We start from the raw sequence: 8,588 nt of genomic DNA, 5'->3' as shown, positions 1-8,588 counted from the left end.
AAAACTTGTTAAAACGTGCCAATAAAAGGAAGAGATAAATTGGCCAAAATCCCCCTAAAGAATCATAACTGGAAAATAGATTGAAAATGAAATAAAATGTTGCAAGAGGCCTAAACATGTTTATCTTATATGAAATTCTTGAGTTTTACAATTAAAGATCTTAAGAAAATATTTTATTTATTTTTTTTATTTTTTTTTAAGTTTATTCATTTTTCAGAGAGAGAGAGACAGAGTATGAGCAGGGGAGAGGTAGAGAGAGAGGGAGACACAGAATCCGAAGTAGGCTCCAGGCTCCGAGCTGTCAGCACAGAGCCTGACGCGGGGCTCGAACTCACAAACTGTGAGATCATGACCTGAGCTGAAGTCGGACGCTCAACCGACTGCGCCACCCAGGCGCCCCATCTTAAGAAAATATTTTAAAAGAAGAATTGATACTGGCAAAAATAATCAACCATGATTAAGGTTGATTTTTAAAATAATCATAATAATTATGGCTTTTAGCCAAATATCCTGTAGAAGAAAAGTCAAAAGAGTTTTGCAGAAGGTAGTTTGAAGGTGCTGGGTAGGCACAGAGCCACCAAGAGTTAGGAGATGTGCAGAATAAAAGGAAGAAGAGGAAAGCAGTCCCATACTGAACTACAGGGTGTCCCAGAACTCATCCGGGATCTTCATAAATGACAGAAAATACCATGGACCATGTGCAGGACCGTATTTCTGTGTTTTGTGTCATGATTTTGTGCATAATAAAGCTGAAGGCAAACGTTCCAGTTGAATAGAGGATATGTCCTATATTCTGCATGTTGAGGTAATCCTGAAGAAAGTAATTGATTGACCACTGAGAAACACTGATATCAAGAATGATTCAACTCCAATAATCACACTACTGGGTATTTACCCAAGAATATGAAAACACTAATTCAAAAGGATATATGTACCCTATGTTTACTGCAGCATTATTTACAATGACCAAATTATGGAAGCGACCCAAGTGCCTAGATGTGGTATATATATACAGTGGAATATTATTCAGCCATAAAAAAAGAATTAAATCTTGCATTTGCAACAACATGCATGGAGCTAGAGAATATAATGCTCAATGAAATAAGTCAAAGAAAGACAAATACCATATAATTCACTCATATGTGGAATTTAAGAAACAAAACAAATGAACAAAGGAAAAAGAGACAAACCAAAAACCAGACTCCTAACTATAGAGAACAAACAGATGTACCAGAGGGGAGGTGGGTGGAGGGATGGGTGAAACAGGTGAAAGGGGTTAAGAGTACACTTATCATGATGACCACTGAGTAATATATCGAACTGTTGAATCACTATGTTGTACACATGAACCTAATATAACACTGCATATTAACTACACTAAAATTAGAATAAAATTTAAGAAAACATATAGTATTTTGCTTCTGTGTAGCACAGTGCAGTAGGGTAATATGTTCATTAGGCAAATTTGCTAATCATGTTTCAATTTTCTATATCATTACTATTTTTTTCTATTCTGTCAATTAAGTTATTTAACATTTTATTTCTTCCTTTCTGTAGATGATTTGTTATCATTCCATTCTTTTCCAATCATTTGTTTAGAAGACTTACAGTCTTTTTCTCTAATTTTGGTGGCCACCCTAGAAATTACAGTTCATTGGATTATCAAAACCTAATATTAATTGATAATTTTACTTTCATTTTGTCAATTAAACTATCTTAGACCACTTTTAATTCGATACCTCCCAATGTAAATGTTATTTTTTCTACTAATTTTAATTACATTCCTGTACAAACATATAAGGCCCTATAAGATATCATTGTTGTTTTAGTGTCAATATTCTTTTAGATTTACCCACATGTGTACAATGTCTTTTATCTTCATTCCTTTCTGCATTTGGAAAATCACATCTTCGATTTTAACCTTACTGCCTGTAGAACACTTTTAAAGATTTCCTTTGATGAAGTTCTGGTGGCAGATGTTCTTATTTTTTGTTTGAAATGCCTTTAAATCTGCCTTGCATAGCACAGCTATTTTATTGAGTGTAAAATTTTAGGATGATAATCATTTTCTTAGAGCACATTGAAGATATTGTTCCACCGCCCTTTGGCTTCCATTTTTGCAGTTGGAGAAATTAACTGTTGCTCTTTTGAAGACAATAACGCCACTGAAGGGAAAAAGGATATTGGCTAAAAATGCATGAGATTCCCAAAGTAGATAAAATAGGAAAATGGATAAGCAATAAGGCAAACTGTGGAAAGACCTGAAACAAGTCTTCTATGTAATTCTAAAATTAGATGAGTGTCTATTTTCAATTAATGTCTCACTTGATTATTATATAAAATTATTTTAAGTCAACCTCCTTTAGAAAAAAGAATCTAGATGAATTTGGAGCATATCCTAGTTCTGGAAGAGGTCTGTAGAGGGCAGTGCACAAGTGGGAACAGAGACACCATGAGATGGGATGGGTATAAAAAGGGAAGAAAAGTCCACCAAATGAAGACTGTTCCTTGAAGTTCCTTCGAAATTTCTGAGGATTCCAGATATTGGGGAAGAAGCCACGGCCCCCACATCATATCTTGTATCAGCACAGAGTAAGAGGATCCTGCCTCCCCTTAAACTCCTGTGTTCACTGGTGTAGTAAATCCCTCAGGCCGCCTGAGGGCGCCAGTACATCTATAGACCTGAGTTTTCTATTTACTGTTTTCCCAAGGGTAGTTCCCCCTTCCCTCTTTCTTCTGACCCTTATTGAAGCCTTCCTTAAATTCTCCTTCTTATTCCCATTTTCCCTTCCATCCTCTCTTCTCACTCCTGATTGTATCCATACTAGTTTCTGTTTCTTGCTTGAGGAGGGTCACTTTTACAAGTTTATCTATTTCACCAATTTATTTTCAGATGACGCTCAACCCCATTTTTGTCCTATGTACTTGGTTTTGTATTACTTTGACTAGATGCTTGCAGAGCCATTTCCCAGATTTCCAGGCTGGTGGCTTCTGATTAGGCTCAGCCAACTGGAAGTATAAATGTAAACTAAAAGAAGCAGCTAATCTGATTCTGGGGGAGGCAAGGCAGTATCCCAGCATTTTGGTGATGACCTGCCACCTGGCCTCAGCACCTCCTCAGCATCCCAACAATGGTGCCCCAGTGACACAGCAGGGCTGATGGCCACCCCAGAAAGAGTGGATTCTCTCCCCGTTGCCACCAGGTAAAGGTGTTGGGAGATGTACAGAGTATGGAAAATGTCTGCATCTGACTTCATCCTAATTGGATCCTCCCTCTCCCAGTCATTCTAGGAGCCTCTCCAGTCCATGCTCATTCCCAAACAGACTCCCAACTCCTGAGTTTCAATTTTATGTCACTACCAGAAATACTGGGTCTTTTATTTCTAGCAAAGCTTGCCCCTACATCTCAAACCACTGTGGATTTAAATAAGAATTCAGGTCATAGACATTTTTATCAGTAGTAAATCTACTGAGAATGTTCCACAGATGAAGAAAGAACAAGTATGTACCAATTTTCTTGATTGAAATAATTATCTGATCCATTGTGCTGTCCATGAACAAATTAAATATGAGCTAAAGTAAGCACAAATAGCTCTTGGCCTTTTCTTAAGCCTCCTAAAGCAAAGAGGCTTGTTCAAGATATTTTGTTATGGCTGACATTAAGAAAGAAAAATTTTCTTAATGCTTGTTATCCAGCCATCTAGATGCAATTCTGCCCTATTTCCCAGTCATCTTCTGACTCTTCTCTGTTCTCTGAGCTGTTACAAACTTTTTTGAAACATTCTTTTCAGAGCTGCTTTTGCTTCCTTGTTCTTTAGGCTGTAAAGAAAGGAATTCACTAGGGGAGTGACCACACTGTACTGCATAGAGAAAACCACCTCCAGTGGGCAACCAGAGGTTAGCACAAGACAGTAAGGAAAACCTAAACCATAAGAGAAGATCGTTGAGGTAAGGTGGGAGGAGCAGGTGGAGAAGGCCTTGCTTCTGCCTGAGGTCGAGCTGATGCTCTGGATGGTGTCAATAATGCAGGAGTAAGAGAAGAGGATCAGGAGGATGGTCAAAAGGGTATGGATGATGGCATAACATACCAGGACTGCAAAGTTGGCAGAGATATGAGAGCAGGACAGAGGGAATAAAGAAGGCAGCTCGCAGCTCAAGTAAGGCATAACATGAGCATCCCAAATCTCAGTCTCCATGAGACCCATACCAGACCCCCACACAATTTTTACTTATCAGCTGACCAGAGAACAGTGGATGGCAGATGGCAGGCAGCATAGTGGTCATAGGTCATCACAAAGAGCAGGAAGGCTTTGATCCCTGAGTGCAAAACACACACACACACACACACACACACACACACACACACACCCTGAGTCAGCTCTACTGAGATTGGTTTCCTCTGAAACAGGAGATTCTCCAGCATTTTGGGCATGGTGACAAAGGAGATACAAAGATCTAGGGAAGAGAGGTGACTGAAAAAGAAGTACTTTCTTTCTTGGGGGCAGGGAGGGGAGGATCACCAGGAGCATCACCAGGGTCCCCATGTAAGTCAGAAGGTAAATCACCAAGAAATTCACAAACAGCAGCACCTGGATATGGGGTTCAGCAGACAGTCCCAAGAGGATGGGCTCAGTGGCGGGGTGTGGTTTCCTACAGCGGTGATAGAAGATACTCCCACAGAATAAACACAGAAGCATGACATATTCACCTACCCTTTGTGCCATCTCTTCTTCAGAGTTTGTATCTCATCCTCTGTATATGTCTCTCTCTCTCCTCAGCCTGCTTGTCTTTTTCAGAGATTTCTTATCTACTCACCCTCCCCTCCCTAGAACCTTTCCATCATCCAGTGCCTCATGAACAACTTCTGAACCCTGAATCAGCACATCTATGTTCTTTCCATATGTGACTCTTCTGACCCAATGGCTCTGGAGCAATTCATATAATTTTTCTTACTAGCCCATATAAATTTTCTTACTCCTTTAATTGCCATTTGTTTTGAAGCCTGGATCATGTGAGAAATTTGAAATCTTTCTCAAAAGAGCCAAGATGGTGGAACAGCATGGAAGTTTTTTGTGTGTCTTGCATCCATGACATACAGCCAGACCAACACTAAACCATCCTACACACCTAGAAAACTGACTGGAGGATTAACACAACAATCTTCACAACCTGAACCACAGAATTCAGCAGGTACGTGGCACGGAGAGGTGAAGTTGGGGTGAGAGAAGTCGGTGGTGGACAGGGAGCTGCTTTTGCAGGCAGAGAGAGGATGGAGATGGGGGGTGGGGGGATAGGGGGGAGGATACTGGAAAAGCACCCCTCCCCAAAAGCAGCTGGAGAGAAAGTGGAAAATTGGAAACAGCCACAGGGACTAAACTAAAAAGGGAGAAAGGAGAGGGTTTAAATTTCATTAAGACTGTAAACAAGGGAAGCACAAAGTCTGCAACTCTGCAGCTCAATACCTGGAGGTGCTCTGGTGGGAAGGGCGAATCCCCAGGAACAGAGTGAGGTCCAGGAGGTTCTCAGGCCACACGGAGAAAAGAGGTTCCATTGCTGGAAGGACATTTGGTAGATACTGTTGAAGCCACCTGGTCCCAGCAGATCCCAGAAAATGGCCACATTTGCTGGTGCTGGAACAAGGTCATTAAGGCTAAAGTCTGGTGCCAGATGTGTGTTGTGATTTTCCATAATCCCTGAAAAGCTGCTGCTACACTCTCTTGCGAACTTTTTCTGGGGCAGGCTGGCACCTGGCTGCAGTCTCGGGGCTCCGGCAGCAGCAGGTTCCAGCAAGCGTTCCTGGGTGCAGCCAAAATTTGGCCATTGTTCAGCCATTGCTGGGTGAGACCCTCCCGCAGAGGGGCAGACCAGGTCAAAGCTGCAGTCCTTCAGAAGTAAGGGGCCGGGAAAAATAGCCGCACCTGAGACAAAACTCAGGAGAGAGGTACTGCCTGGGGCTTCACAGACAGTGAAGAAGCGGGGAGTGGATGAAAGTTGAAGACAGAGGACGGGTGAACGATTGCTGATAGGGAGAACAGAGTTCCGATACTAGAGACTGGATAGCTGGGTGACACCATTTTCACCGCTCCCACACATGCGCACATGCACCTACGAGCACCACAACAATTCACCCCAATAAGCTAGCAGCGCCATCTAGTGGAGAACAGAGCCATTACACTGAGCCCCACCCAACTGGGCCAACCTCACTCTTCAAGAACACAAGTCTCACCGCCTACTTAGTTTATGGACTATAAAGCGCTACATAGTCTGACTTCTAGGGGAAAACGAAGTAATTTCAGTCCTATTTCCATCTGTTAGCAGGTGCATCCATTCAATTTTCTTTCCTTTTTTCTTTTTTCTCTTTTTCATTTCTTTTCTTTTTCTTTAATGCAGAAAGAGAAAAACTTCATTTTTACTTTCAATTTTTATTAAAAATATTTTCTTTGTTTCTACTATATTCTTTACTTTTGTGTAAATTCTTTCAAATTCTATTTTACTCCCATCGTCTCATTTTAGTCTACTTCAATGTATTCATTTTTTCAAATTCTCAATTTCTGTTTTTTCCCCTGCCCTTTTTTTCCCTCTAATCTGTCAGACCACTTTCAACACCCAGACCAAAACACACCTAGGATCTAGCATCATTTATTAGATTTGTGTGTGTGTGTGTGTGTGTGTGTGTGTGTGTGTGTTTAATTTTTTAATTTTAATTTTTTAATTTTAATTTTTCTACCTCATTAATTCCTTTTCTCCCTTCAAAATGACAAAATGAAGGAACTCACCCCAACAGAAAGAGCACAATGAAATGACAGCCAGGGATTTAACCAACCCAGATACAAGCAAGATATCTGAACCAGAATTTAGAATCATGATAATAAGAATACTAGCTGGAGTCGAAAATAGATTAGAATCCCTTTCTGCAGAGATAAAAGAAGTAAAAAATAGAATGAAATTTAAAATGCTATAACTGATGAAAAATCTATACGCTGAAAACTATAGAAAGGTTATGAAAGAAATTGAAGAAGACACAAAAAAATGGGGAAAGATTCCATGCTCCTGGATAGGAAGAACAAATATTGTTAAAATGTCAATTCTACCCAAAGCAACCTACATATTCAATGCAATCCCTATCAAAATAACACTAGCATTCTTCACAGAGCTAGAACAAACAATCCTAAAATTTGTACAGAACCAGAAAAGACCCCGAATAGCCAAAACGATCTTCAAAAAGAAGACCAAAGCAGGAGGCATCACAATCCCAGACTTCAAGCTATACTACAAAGCTGTAACCATCAAGACAGTATGGTACTGGCACAAGAACAGACGCTCAGATCAATGGAACAGAATAGAGAACCCAGAAATGGACCCACAAGTGTATGGCCAACTAATCTTTGACAAAGCAAGAAAGAATATCCAATGGAATAAACACAGTCTCTTCAGAAGTGGTGCTTGGAAAACTGGACAGCGACATGCAGAAAAATGAACCTGAACCACTTTCTTACACCATACACAAAAATTAACTCAAAATGGATGAAAGACCTAAATGTAAGACAGAAAGCCATCAAAATCCTTGAGGAGAAAGCAGGCAACAACCTCTTTGATATTGGCCTCAGCAACTTCTTACTTACCACATCTCTGGAGGCAAGGGAAACAAAAGCAAAAATGAACTACTGGGACCTCATCAAAATAAAAAGCTTCCGCACAGCAAAGGAAACAATCAGCAAAACTCAAAGGCAACCGACAGAATGGGAGAAGATATTTGCAAATGACATATCAGATAAAGGGTTAGTATCCAAAATCTATAAAGAACTTATCAAACTCAACACCCAAAAAACAAATAATCCAGTGAAGAAATGGGCAAAAGACATGAATAGACACTTCTCCAAAGAAGACATCTAGATGGCCAACCAACACATGAAAAAATGCTCAACATCACTCATCATCAGGGAAATACAAATCAAAACCACAATGAAATACCACCTGACACCTGTCAGAATGGCTAATATTAACAACTCAGGCAACAAGAGATGTTGGCAAGGATGTGGAGAAAGAGGATCTCTTTTGCATTGTTGATAGGAATGCAAGCTGGTGCAGCCACTCTGGAAAACAGTATGGAGGTTCCTTAAAAAACTAAAAATAGAACTACCCTACAACCCAGCAATTGCACTACTAGGTATTTATCCAAGGGGTATGTTGTTTTGAAGGGGCACATGCATCCCAATGTTTATAGCAGCACTATCAATGATAGCCAAAGTATGGAAAGCGCCCAAATGTCCATCAATGGATGAATGGATAAAGGAGATGTGGTATATATATATACACACACACACACACACACAATGGAATATTACTCGGCAATCAAAAAGAATGAAATCTTGCCATTTGCAACTATGTGGATGGAACTGGATGGTATTATGCTAAGTGAAATTAGTCAGAGAAAGATAAAAATCATATGACTTCACTCATATGAGGACTTTAAGAGACAAAACAGATGAACATAAGGGAAGGGAAACAAAAATAATATAAAAACAGGGAAGGGGACAAAACAGAAGAGATTCATAAATATGGAGAACAAACTGAGGGTTAGTGGAGGG

At 40.1% G+C, this 8,588-nt stretch overlaps 1 pseudogene; it reads right to left on the bottom strand.

Annotated features, from left to right (window-relative positions):
• Positions 1–3,761: 3,761 nt before the first annotated feature.
• Positions 3,762–4,702, bottom strand: LOC128774990 (olfactory receptor 8S1-like; annotated as a pseudogene).
• Between the last annotated feature and the right edge of the window lie 3,886 nt (positions 4,703–8,588).

Source organism: Panthera pardus, unplaced genomic scaffold, assembly GCF_024362965.1.
Source record: "Panthera pardus isolate Hobbes unplaced genomic scaffold, ASM2436296v1 HiC_scaffold_6, whole genome shotgun sequence".
Taxonomy (NCBI): domain Eukaryota; kingdom Metazoa; phylum Chordata; class Mammalia; order Carnivora; family Felidae; genus Panthera; species Panthera pardus.
Note: the sequence above shows the minus strand (reverse complement) of the source record. Positions and strands in the feature narration are given on the sequence as shown.